Source organism: Macaca nemestrina, chromosome 7 (assembly GCF_043159975.1).
Source record: "Macaca nemestrina isolate mMacNem1 chromosome 7, mMacNem.hap1, whole genome shotgun sequence".
NCBI classification, from domain to species: Eukaryota; Metazoa; Chordata; class Mammalia; order Primates; family Cercopithecidae; genus Macaca; species Macaca nemestrina.
In genome coordinates this window covers 173,946,342-173,959,499 of record NC_092131.1, presented here as the reverse complement: position 1 = coordinate 173,959,499, position 13,158 = coordinate 173,946,342, and the positions used below count along the sequence as shown (strand labels likewise).

At 38.2% G+C, this 13,158-nt stretch overlaps 1 protein-coding gene across 1 annotated transcript in view; it reads right to left on the bottom strand.

Moving 5' to 3' along the window:
* The window catches only part of LOC105499091 (nuclear pore associated protein 1), a 564,120-nt gene that overhangs the window by 486,106 nt on the left and 64,856 nt on the right, over positions 1-13,158 (bottom strand). Inside the window, exons 11-12 of the mRNA XM_071099379.1 lie at positions 3,935-12,949; positions 872-1,892 (exon numbers count right to left, since the gene is read on the bottom strand). The gene's annotated coding sequence lies outside the window, so the exon portion shown is untranslated. The remainder of the gene's footprint in view (positions 1-871; positions 1,893-3,934; positions 12,950-13,158) is intronic.

The window sequence follows — 13,158 nt, the reverse complement described above, 5'->3', positions numbered from 1 at the left end:
GTCCCAGCTACTCAGGAGGCTGAGGCAGAAGAATGGCGTGAACCCGGGAGGCAGATCTTGCAGTGAGCCGAGATCGCGCCACTGCACTCCAGCCTGGGCGACAGAGCGAGACTCCGTCTCAAAAAAAAAAAAAAAAAAAAAAAAAAAAAAGAAATCACTTTATAATTAGTCACTGGAGACGTAGATGCATAATGGTCTTTATAAAATGTTTTAATCCGTCCCCTTGCTACTCTGGTCAACCCTAATTTGCGTACTTGGATTTGGGGACTGGTTTTGATGTTCCCTCAGGAATACACTGATAGAAGAAGAAACACATAAAGTATGAATTTCTGTATACCCAAAATTCAGTCAACCTCCTAAACGATGGGAGTTTCTTTATGTGTATGCAGAAACTCACATACAAAAACAAAAACTCACAGAATTTAGGAGGTTGACTGAATTTTCCCCTACAGTTTTAAATTCCAGCAAGGCTAAATTAAATACACATAGTGTCATGTTCTCAAATATCCAAGACATTCTTCCACTGAACTCCAACTTCTAATCAGGTTAGAGTGTGGAGTCCAAGTGTTGGGTATTTGCCTCATGATCTGGTCTAGAATTTGGTTTCTTTTAAATGGCATCTCTTTTAGAATTGTGATGTCCAGGCCAGCCTCTAAGGAACTGTTGGTTTAAGGTATTGTGGGAAATCACATCTTCCATGCAGTTAGAGTGTGTCTGGGAACTCCCTGCTCAGCACTTTGTCATCTGCTTTCTCCACTCACTAGCATCCAACTGCAAAAATCCTGTTGTGTAAAAGATTCATATCCAGGTCTCTGTAAGTAGGGTCTGGCCTAAACCCATTTGTTAGAAACGTTTGTTGTACTCTGCTTACCTGCTACCTTGGTGGCTTTCGGGTTGGCAGTGGGCAACAGAATGCATGGTCCCAGACAATTCCTGATGGAGTCTGTAGAATGAAAAGAACTAAGTTAGGACATATTTTTCTGAAAGGTTTGAAGGTACAGTTGTCTTTTGATTACTTGAAGAAGAAATCCCTGTACCAAGAGAACACTATCCTGAATGCAGAAATATGATTTATGTTCCCTGTCACTGAAATTTCTAATTCTTGGCTTCTAATCTGAGTCATAGCTCCCAAAAATGCTTCAATGGGATCCTGAATATACACTGCTCAGTGATGTCTGCACATGGGGCTTTCTGGATATGTGAAGGAAACGCAGCTTTTTCTGAACAAGTGGTTGCTGACACTCCAACTGGTGACTGGGCAACAGAGAAGGAGAAAAAGGATGACAGTCTCTAAAGCTTGATGGTGCCTTCCCGAAGCAGGTGCACCTGGGTTTGGAAAGGTGACTAGATAAAAAATGCTCGTTTTCTATTCTCTCCCTATCTACCCATTCATCTCTGGAAGCCAAACATTTTTGCTTATGTCTTTGTTTTCTTTTTAAAGATATAATAATTTTAGAAAATAGATTTTGAAACAATTGCAGATTTACAAAAAGATACACAGGTAGAACAGACAGTTTCATATACCCTTCAGCTAACTAAAATGTTACTATTACAACTATCGTATATTCATGAAAACTAAGAATTTCACTATGTTTCAAAACTGTTAACTGATCTACAGACTTCCTTCATATTTTACCAGAATTTCTAATAATGATACATTTATCTGTTCTAAGACCTAATCTAGAATACCGCATTGCAATTACTGTCAGGTATATTACTTAAGACTTGGTGCATAACAGACTACTATACATCTTAGTGGTTCAAAACCACACACATATTACTCACAGTTTCTCTGCGTCTTCAGTCCAGATGTAGGTGATGGCCCAGGCTAAGGCTCAGCTGCAGAAGGGTCTCCTTCCAAGCTCATGTAACTATTCTTAGGATTAACCTCTCTGACCTCATCAAGAAGAATTCATCAGTGAATTATTATAATCATTTAAAAATTAATACTAATTTATTACAAATTATTCCAAAAAAGTGGAGAAAACATGATTTCCCATTGTATACTGAGTTAGTTTACCCTCATACTGCAGCCAGACAAAGACACTTCAAATAGGGAGAATGAAGAACAATATACCTTATGAATACAGGGACAAAAATCATCAAGGAAATATTAGTAAAACAAAGCAGAAACATGTAAAAAGTATTGTATGCTATATCAAGGGTATTTACCTCAGGAAAGCAAAATTTGGTTCAACATACAACTAGTGATATGCACTGTATTCATATAATAAAGAACAAAAACCACATAATCATCTCAGAAGATGCATAGGCACTTGAGAATTTTCCAACTCCTTATGAGAAAAATATGCAGCAAATGACGCAGATAAGGGAACTGCCTCCCTTTTAAAGGGGATCCGTGAAAAACTAACGTATCATCATAAGTTATCTGAAACGTTCACTAATTTCTCCAAGATTAGAAACAAGACACGGATTTCCACTCTTGACACTTGTTTTCAACATTGTAGTAGAGGATACAGACATGACAGTTAGTCTAGAAAAATAAATATAAGGCTTCCAGGATGGAAAGGAAGTCAAACTCTATCTGTTGGCATATGACAAGATCTTATGTATAAAACTTATAAAGGACTCAATCAAATATGTTTAGAATTTAGAAATGAGTTCAACAAACTTGCAGTATACAAGGTGAAGATACAAAATCCTCTGAATTTCTATATGCTAGCAATTAATAATCTAAAACAAAAAACTCAGAATGTTCCATTTGAGATGACATCGAAAATAAGTTTATCAAATTAAGTATAAGATATATACACAAAAACTATAGAAAATATTTTGAAAAAAAACGGAAAAAACTTTGACTATTCACTGCTTATAAAGGCTAATGTTGTTAGGCTGGCAATATTTTCCAAAGGGATCTATAGATTTAATGCAACCTCTATCAAAATCCCAGGTGACACTTCCTTCCTCTAAATTCACAAAGCTTATCGAAAGTTCATATATATAATGCAATAGACCCAGAGTAGCCTAAATTATTTTGAGAAAGGAGAAAAAAGGTTGGCATGGGAGATACATACTTCCTGATTTCAAAACTCACTGCAAAGTAATAGTAATCAAGATTTATAGTACTGGTATAAGAATATAGATGTTGATCAATGTAATAGAATATAAGGCTCAAAAATGAATACATACATTTATAGTGAAATAATTTTATAATGTCACCAAATAAATTATATATGGATAAATATTTCTAATAAAATATTTCTAAGCAAGTGCATATTCCATGCAAGTCGAACTCCTGCCTCACACTGAAAATGTAAGTGACTCAAAAGGATCATATATCTATATATAATAGCTAAACAGGCCCAAAATGTAGAAAATAACACAGGAATACATCTTCGTGGTCTTAGGTTAAACAATCTTTTCTAAGATATGATGCCGAAAGCAAAAGGGAAGAAGAAAAATCAGGCATATTAAACCTCATTAGAATGTGAAACTTTTCTGATTCACACTGCACCAACAAAAATAAAGACACCCAAAGAATGGGAGCAAATATTTGCAAACAAAAGCAAACACTGGCAAATGAAACCTAATTAAACTTAAGGGCTCCTGCACAGCAAAAGAAAGCTATCTAGAGAATGAACAGACAACCTACAGAATGGGAGAAAAGTTTTGCAACCTATGCATATGACCGAAGTCTAATATGCAGCATCTATAAGGAACTTAAACAAATGTTCAAGAAAAAAAAACCAACTCCATAAAAAAAGAGGGCAAAGGACATGAACAGACACTTTCAACAGAAGATATATATATATGTGGCTAACAGTCATATGAAGAAAAGCTCAACCTCACCGATCCTGAAAGAAATGCAATTAAAAATCACAATGTGATACCATCTAACACCAGTCAGAATGGCTATTATTAAATAGTCGAGAAATAGATACTGGCAGGGTTGTGGAACAAAGGAATTACTTACACGCCGTCAGTGGACGTCTAAATTAGTTTAACCATTGTGGAAGGCAGTGTGGAGACTACAAGAAGACCTAAAAACAGAAATATCATTAAACCCAGCAATCCCATTACTGAGCATATACCCAAAGAAATAAAAAGTGTCCTGTGAAGAAGACACACGCATGCATAGGTTCATTGCAGCACTATTCACAATAGCAAGAATGTGGAATCAACCTAAATGCCCATCAATGGTGGACTGCATAAAGAAAATGTGGAACATACACACCACGGAATACTATGCAGCCATAAAAAGTATCATGTCTTTTACACGAAAACGGATGGAGCTGGAGGCTACTATCCTTGGCAAACTAATGCAGGAACAGAAAACAAATACCAAGTTTTTCCCTTATAAGTGGGAGGTAAATGACAAGAACATAAAAACACACAGTGGGGAACAACACACACTGAGGTTTATCAGAGGGTGGGAGGCGACAGAGGATCAGAAAAGATAACTAATGGGTACTAGGCTTTAGTACATTGGTGATGAAATAATCTACAACAAACCACCATGACACAAGTTTACCTAAGTAACAAATGTGCACATGTACCCTGAAACTTAAGTTAAATTAAAAAGCAAGTATTTGCAAGTTTTATAGGTGATAATGGTCTATTCTTAATAATATACGGCAACTTCTTAAGAGCTCAAAAATAAAAAGGCATATATCTCAATCAAAAATGGAAATTATTCAAATACCCAATTCTCCATAAAAGCTACAGGCACATCCGAATCACACGAAGAGACACTCAATGCGTTCTGCCATTATGAGGCAGGAGACCGGCAAGTTGTTTCCTAGTCACAATCCTGCTGATCAAAATGAGATCTGGTCCAGACAGCATCTAGTGAAGAAACCGGCAAAAGAAGACAAAGGGATCCCTGGTTGTCCTCACTGCTCACCGGCATGAGACATTCCCTCCAGCGCACGACTGTTTACAAATTCCAGGCCAACAACCAGGAATTTACCACCTCTTTCCATGGCAACAACCCAGAAGTTACTGCTCCTGTCCTGGAAAGTTCTGAATCACCTGCCCATTAAGTTTCATTGGTCCACCCCTCAACTTCCATGTAATTGAAAGTAGTTTTACGTTAGTGTAAGGATAGTTGATAAGAGCCCAGAGGTTACCAACTGATGCAACACCTATGAGTTAGCCCTAGTGTTAAAGGAGCAGTACTGTTCAATAAAAGACTGCGATCTATCACCACTGGCTTGCCCGTAAATACTTTCCTGGGCAAAGCCAAGAACCCTGCCACTTGAAGCCCCAAATTTGGGGCTCACCTGTCCTGCAACAATAGAGGATGCGAAGTCTAAAAAACAAGATATATACTTCAAAAATCTAAAAGGTATATTGCTATGTGAAAAAATACAAGTTGGAAAAGGCAAAATACTGTGTAATTCTACCTATATGACTCTCTAGAAAAGGAAAAAAGTATAGTGATAGCAAAGAGTCTGGTGGTAACAGGGGGCTTGGGAGAGAGAAAGGTGGAATCAGTGAAATACAGGAGGTTTCTTTGGGGCAGTGAAATCACTCTCTCTGATACTGTATTGGTGGATACATAATAATGTTTTCTGAATCCTGAAGAACTTTATAACACAAAGAGTGTACTAAATTATGCAAATTTAAAAACCTTACTTAGTAGGTAAAGGGTTTCCAAGGAGGAATATCCCCAAAAGTAATATAACTATGTAATGAATTTATGGAATAACCTCACTAAAGAAAGTGGGGGAAAGCAATGGGTCTAAGTAACTTCGGTAATAAGTGGACATGCCGAGGCTAAAAGCCAAAGTATTTATACCTAAGTGCTGTACTTTACTTGGTAAAATTGTTTCCCATTGGGGTATAAGTTACCTGTTCTGAAACCACTGTGCATGTATGTTCAGGCAGTATGATTAAGAGACCAGCATCAACTTCTTCACAGGGAGAGTAAGAGACTACACACATCATTCATGTGTTGCTGGATTAGATCATATGGTATTGGTAACATTAGCAGAAATTACACAATTATACAGTTAGCCTGGAGTACAATTAAATACAGAGTTAGCCTGGAGCACCTAGTAGTGGTTAAATAAAAGAAAATGCTGAACAACAACAAAACCAACCAACCATACAACACTGAACCTTAATTATGTGGGTATTTCAAAACTATACCACGGACAACTAAAAAACCTTCCAATACCCAACCATGCAACAATTTGAACAATCAAAGAAATTAACATATGTAAAGTATACAATATCCGTGTTTAGATGATTATATAATTTATGTATAAATGAATATGTAATAGAATAGACACGTTTATGGTTGAGGGTTCAAATAAATTTGTAGACATTCTGCCTATAAGAAGGTGGATCATGAATCCCCACTTTTTTTTTTTTTTGAGATGGAGTCTGGAGTCTCGCTCTGTTGCCCAGGCTGGAGTGCAGTGGCGTGATCTCAGCTCACCTCAACCTCTGCCTTCCAGGTTCAAGTGATTCTCCTGCCTCAACCTCCCAAGTAGCTGGCAGCACAGGCGCATGCACTGTGCCTAGCTAATTTTTGTATCTTTAGAGGTTTCGCCATGTTGGCCAGGCTGGTCTCGAACTCCTGACCTCAGGTGATCCACCTGCCTCAGCCTCTCACACTGCTGGGATTACAGGCGTGAACCATCTTGCTTGGCCCATGACTCCCCACTGCTCAAATGCGTGTTGTGTTAGTGACTTTGTTCTGAAACATTCTATGGGGAAAAGGAAAAATAATAATAATTTCACAGTGTGTGATAATTTGATAAAAATGACTAGGTGATCAAATTAACATTAATAATGATAAAGCCTGTTGAGAGCCTGTGTCCTTGGTATGATGTGAGGAGAATGGCAGCTTTCCTCTGTCATCTTCCTCTCCTAAACCCACAAATCTAGTCTTATCATGGAAAAAACCTCAGAGAAATCCCACATTAGGAATGTCAATGTAATCAAAAACTAGGAAAATCTAAGAAACTGTGACTCTCAGAGAAGTCTAAGGAGACATGATAGCTAACTGTGCTGAGGTATCCTGGGTGAGATCCTGGAATAGAAATTAGACATTAAGTGAAACATAAGAAAATCTGAATTAAGTATGAAGAGTAGTTCATTCTACTGTTTAAAATTAGTTAACTGTGACAAATGTCCTACATTAAGAAGTTAATAAAAAGAACAACTGTAGTGGGATATATGGAAAATCTATGTACTACATTTAAAACAATTCTGTAAACCCCAAACGATTCTTAAATGTATAAGGCTTCTTTTTATTTAAAGTCACTGCTGACCTTATAAAATAGAACATGAGCAATGTGTTCATGGCCGTTAATTGAACTCCTTGGCTTAATCATCTTCCTTAATCACTGAAGGTCGCTATCACTGTGAAATTATTTGTTATCCTCTAATTTGTGTTTGTTGTATTATCTCTGTTTATATTTCTAATATCCATAATGTTTAGTTCTTCTTGTCTGCAAACTTAGATGACAGGTGTTTAATGTATACATGTCCCTAGTTTAATCATGAGAAATCATGAGACAAATCCATATTGTGGGACATCTTACAAATACAAAATATCTGACCTGTACATTTCAAAAGGGTCAAGGTCAAGAAAAATAAGTGGAGACTATGAAACTTGCAGACTGGAGAAGACCTAATGTGTCAGTTAGACCCTACAACGGTGCCCAGTGATCCTCACCTGCAAGAAATACCTTTGCTTTGTTAAGTTGCTTCCTCGTGTCTCACGTGACCAGCACATGTGAACTCAACTTTTTTCCAACTCAGAGCTCTCCTAGACAGTGGCTACCTTGGTGGGAATGGAGTGGACACAGGTCCGACAAGTGCCAGAAGAGTGTCTTACAGTGTAAACAAATATCCTGTGAGAAGGATGCTGCGTCAAAGACTTATGCTTCAGGGTATCCAACAGGATAAATAAGTATCCCATTGAGAGGCACACTGTAAACATCCAGGACCCAGTTTCCTGGAGTCCTGTTGGGCAGGGTGATAACTTATAGTCACTGTCCCTAGAAAGACTTCAAGAGGTTATTAGACATAACAAAAACACATGATGTAGAGGTGATTTTATAAATCATGGCTCAAAGATCCCATGGAGAAAGAAGACAGAAATGGTAAAGTGTTACTTGAAAGTTTGCAGCAGAGTGCAGCTCTCTGAAGATAGAAAATTCTGTTATCTTGAGACTTTTTTCCTTAATCTTAGAAATATAAGCAGAGATTATTCTAAGTTGCTTCCCAAATCTGATTCTTCATCCAGATCAACTACATATTTATCTCTTTTCCCTCCCTTTTTATCCTTCTCATCCCATGAATGAGGGTCTTGTGAATCTGACTGTAAGCAGGGAATGGAGATGCACGTGCATTCTGGTTTTCATGGAATGCTTTGCTCTGATCACTTGTTACTCGTCAGCTCCACTTGCTGATACTTAGAAAATGAAACAGGCTTTGGTGTTCCCCAAAGAATGCACTGAATGAACAAGAAACTCACATAGTGTATAATTTAGAATGTTGAGCATATTGGCACTGAGAGTTTCAGCTTCTACTAGGGCTCAATTGAGTGAACAGGAAGCCCTAATCTCCAGTAGAGGAGTCATACACCCTTTATTCAGACTAGAGGGCGGAGACAGCGTTGGGTTCTTGCCTAAGGACATGGTCAGATGATGGGGTGTTTTCAGTGGCATCTTTCTGAGAATTCTGGTGGCCAATCCAGACTCAGTACAAATCCTATTTTCCAGGCTACCATAGTAATGTTTGTAAGCTTAGTGCTCAGCACTGTGTCCTCTGTGCCCGGGACATCATGGTAGCAGAGTTTCATGTCTATCACTTTTCCAGTCTTAACCCTGAGCACTCAGAGCTCATCGACCCTCTTGCCACCTAGAGATGAGTCTGCCCTTCTACAATCTACTTCTCTCTCCTTCCTGGCCTGCCAGTTGGTGATTTTTTTTTCCTCAAGAATTTAGTCATGGATGATCTTCACAGTACACATCATAATAGACCAGATGTGTGCATTGAAATGAAGAAGAAAATGGGATTGTACAAGTTACTTACTTTATAGAAACTCCTGTTATAATGAAATAAAAAGAGCAAACCTCCATGACTTAAGATCGCCAATTTAAATGAAACTGTCCTTTCCTATGAGGTAAATTGTAAGATTAGAGGCGTAAGAAGGTTTACTGAATTATAAATGCCCCAAATAATAGCACCTGAATTACTGCTACAAACTTCTCAGAACTGAGAAATATGGTCAAGGTCAGCTGTGTCTCTCACTCTAGGTCTCCAGGACCCAGGAGTTTGTTTTCTCGCTGAAGCTATGAATATGGTATGGAGAATGTAGCCCATGATCACGGTCTGAAAACACAAGATTCTTGACTTTGCAGATGTCCTTGGGAGCGTAGTATGCAGTCCCATGGCTTAGTATGCTTTGTGGGCATGGCTTCCGGAACATCCCTGGTGCTCCTCTATAAAGTGGTGTGGCCTGTGAACAGGGAGTTGTGTTGAGGAAGAGGGGATAGTCCCCCTGCTGTGGTGATCTTTGTTTAGCCAGCACATTTGCAGTCAGCACTCAGCTTGTGTCCATTTCTTACATCACAGGAAGGTGGGCTGGGGTCTGTTGTACTTGCTATTCATTCCTTTTTTCTATTAGGCTATTTCCACCTCTGCACGACACACTCTGTATCACTAACATGCCTCACCTTCATACATCTGATGTCTAAAGGTTCATTTCCACATCTTTTTGAGCAGGAATTAACCTACAGCTCCATGATTATAAACTTTTTTCATATCTAGTTAACTTTCTTCCATGATAATGTCTACTCTGTGGCTTTTGGGCTTGTCACTTGAAATGGTTTCATTGTGTCCCCACCCAAATCTCACCTGAAATTGTAATAATCCCCATGTGTCGAGGACAGGGCCAGGTAAAGAAAATGGAATCATGGGAACAGTTTTCCCCATACTCTTCTCATGGTAGTAAATAAGTCTCACAAGATTTGATGGTTTTATAAATGGGAGTTCCCCTGCACAAGTTCTCCTGTCTGCCACTATGTAGGATGTGACTTTGCTCCTCATTCGCCTTCTGCCATGATGGTGAGGCCTCCCTGACCATGTGAAACTGTGAGTCAATTAAACCTCTTTCCTTTATAAATTACCCAGTCTTAGGTATGTCTTTATTAGCATCGTGAGAACAGATTAATGTATCAAAGGACAATATAGATCCATGATGTGTCAAGAGAATGTGTGGTCCCATAAATTCGTGATGGAGTCTGCATGAAGAAGAAAACTGAATTATCACAGTGTTTTCTCAAAGGCTTAAGGCATCGTATTCTTGCAAAACTTGGGAAAAAAAGGAATCTGTACTAAGAAAACACGCTTAATGCAGAAATATATATGTTCCCCATCACTGGTGCTTCTCAATCTTCTCTTCTAATGTCTGGAAGTCATGTCTTCTAAAATGTCTTTATACTGAGATCCTACAAAGACACTGCCAGAAAGTGCCTGGGAACAGGGCCTTCTAACATATGTGAGAAAGGTATCTTTCCTTGGAAAAGTGGTTACGAACACAGGAACTGATAACTGGATAATGGTGTGATTGGAAGAAGAAAATGGATGAGTGTCCCTGGAGCGTGACGGTGTCCTTCTGAAGCAGGTGCCCTGTGTAGGAATGGGGTATAATAAGGCAAGCTATTTTGCCATAGTATCCCCACATCTCCATTCATCCTCTGATCTGTGGCTTTATAGTGGTTTAAATCTGTCTCTCTTATTGTTGTTTTATTTTTTGGTACCTGAATATTACATTTTAAGAAATGTTTTTATCATAGTTTTAGGTTTACAGAAAGTAGTAAAGATAATAGAGTTTCATATATCCTACAGCTTCCTGAAATGTGAACACCTTATATCACCATAGCATATTTATGAAAACTCAGAAATTGACAGTGGTACAAAACTATTAACTGAAATAGATTTTCTTCATATTTTACCAGGTTTTCCACTAATGTCATTTTTCTGTTCAAGGATCTAATCGAAGATACCACATTACATTTACTGTCAGGCATATTACCGATGGGTTGTTGTATAACATATGACTACAGAGTTTAGACTTTAAAACACAGCCCTACATAGTACTTACAGTTTCTCTGGGTTGGATACCTGGCAGAGAGTTCAAGGGAAGGCTCACCTGGGGAAGGATCCCCTTCCAAGCTCCTAGAATTCTTTTAAGGATTCAGTTTCTGTCCAAGTCAAGATGACTTCACTGGTGTGTTATTCAAGCCTTTCAGCATTAATAACAATCAATAAAATCAGACGAGTAGAGAACCTTTCCCAACGCACTGTATGAAGCCAGTGTTCCCTGACACCACAGCTACTCAGAGACATTTCCAGAAAGGAAAATTACAGACCAATATGAAATAGGTAAAAAGTACCAAGGAAGTTCTATCAAAATTAACTAGTAACATATAAAAAGGATTATACACTAAAAACAAAACGATTTATCCTTGCAATGTAAGGTTGGTTAAACATACAAAAAGAACTGGTGTTATAAACTATAGTAATAGAATTTTGTTAAAAACACTCATGGTCACCTCTAAAGATGCAGAATAGGTATATGACAAATTCCAAACCCATTCATGATAAAAGCTCTGGGAAAGTTAGGCATAGAAGAAAACTTGCTAAACCTACAAAGAGCATCCACGGAAAACTCACATAACATAAGGAAAGACATACAAGCCAACAGAATAGAGTTGAGCACGCCAAAATCCATCTTTATATATAGGCCAAACTTATTTTCAAGCTTGAAAATTTGATTCAAGAGGAAAAAATAGTTTTTCAACAAATGTTCCTGGGAGAAAGGGATATCCACATGGAAGTTTAACTCTTTCCTTTACCATATATGTATCTGACTCAAAATAGAATACGTGGGTAGCTGTAAGAGCTAAAACTAAAAATCCCACAGAAGAGAACACAGGAATAGGTTTTCATGGCCTTATGTGAAACAATGGATTCTAACATGTGACACAAAAGTGCAAGTGACAGAAAAAAAATAGATGCACTGAACTTCACATGGATCAATACCTTTTAAGATGCAAAGTGCACCATCAAGACAACTGAGATAATGGAAGAAGATATTCCCAAGTCATATAACTGTTAGGAGACTATTACCCAGAATATAAGAAACGTTCAGGTGTGTACCAGCACACCCGGCTAATTTTTGTATTTTTAGTAGAGATAGGGTTTCATCATGTTAGTTAGGCTGGGCTCAAACTCCTGGCCTCAAGTGATCCACCCACCTCAGCTTCCCAAATTGCTGGGATTATAGGCATGAGCCACCGTGCTCAGCCTCATTCTTCTTTATTATTTTCTAAATTTGTATTTCTAAATAATATGTTGTTCAGGATTTTTGTCTTCAATATTAGATAAATATGTGAATAAATTAATGTTTAATCTTAGTCAAATGATGAAAAAATATAACAAATCCATATTGTGATACATCCTATGGAACACCTGACAAGTTCTTTTCACTAGGATCAAGGTCAAAAAAATAAGTGAAGACCCACAAACTGATACAGGTTAGACAGGACCTGATATGGCAGGTAGGTTCTAAGATGCTTCCCAATGATCCACACTTCTAGATATGCAAAACTCTATGCTTATACCCTCACTGTGAGGTTAAGACATGCCATACCACATGTATACACAACCACAAAAGGGGCAAAGTGTATGGAACAATGGTTTGTAAGAGAGACTATATCAAACAGGGAAGGACAGTGATACCTGAGACATACCATGCTGTGACATGAGCTCTACCATTGCCTCAAGACACTGCTTTGGGAGATTTTCCAGGCTGTGGTGTGGCATGGACTTTGGAAGACACTGTGAGTTGAGAAGATGGAACTGAGAGTCGAGTACAGATTGGCTGGATCGCATCTAGAATTTCTTCACATCCGGTGGTAAGAATGGGAGACAGGATGGCTGCCATTGTCATCATTACTCACTGAAATACGGTTCACAGAAGTACAGAAGCAATGCAGAAACAAAGGCAGAGACACAAAGAAAAGTTACTTGAATGAAGACTTAATATTGCACAAAGACTGATGCCTTTACATGTTGTACAAAACCAAGGCTTAAAAAATAACCATTTGAGATAAAGTAAATGATGTGTCTAAGTCGAATGAACCAACCAAGTGGACACAAACCTTCCTT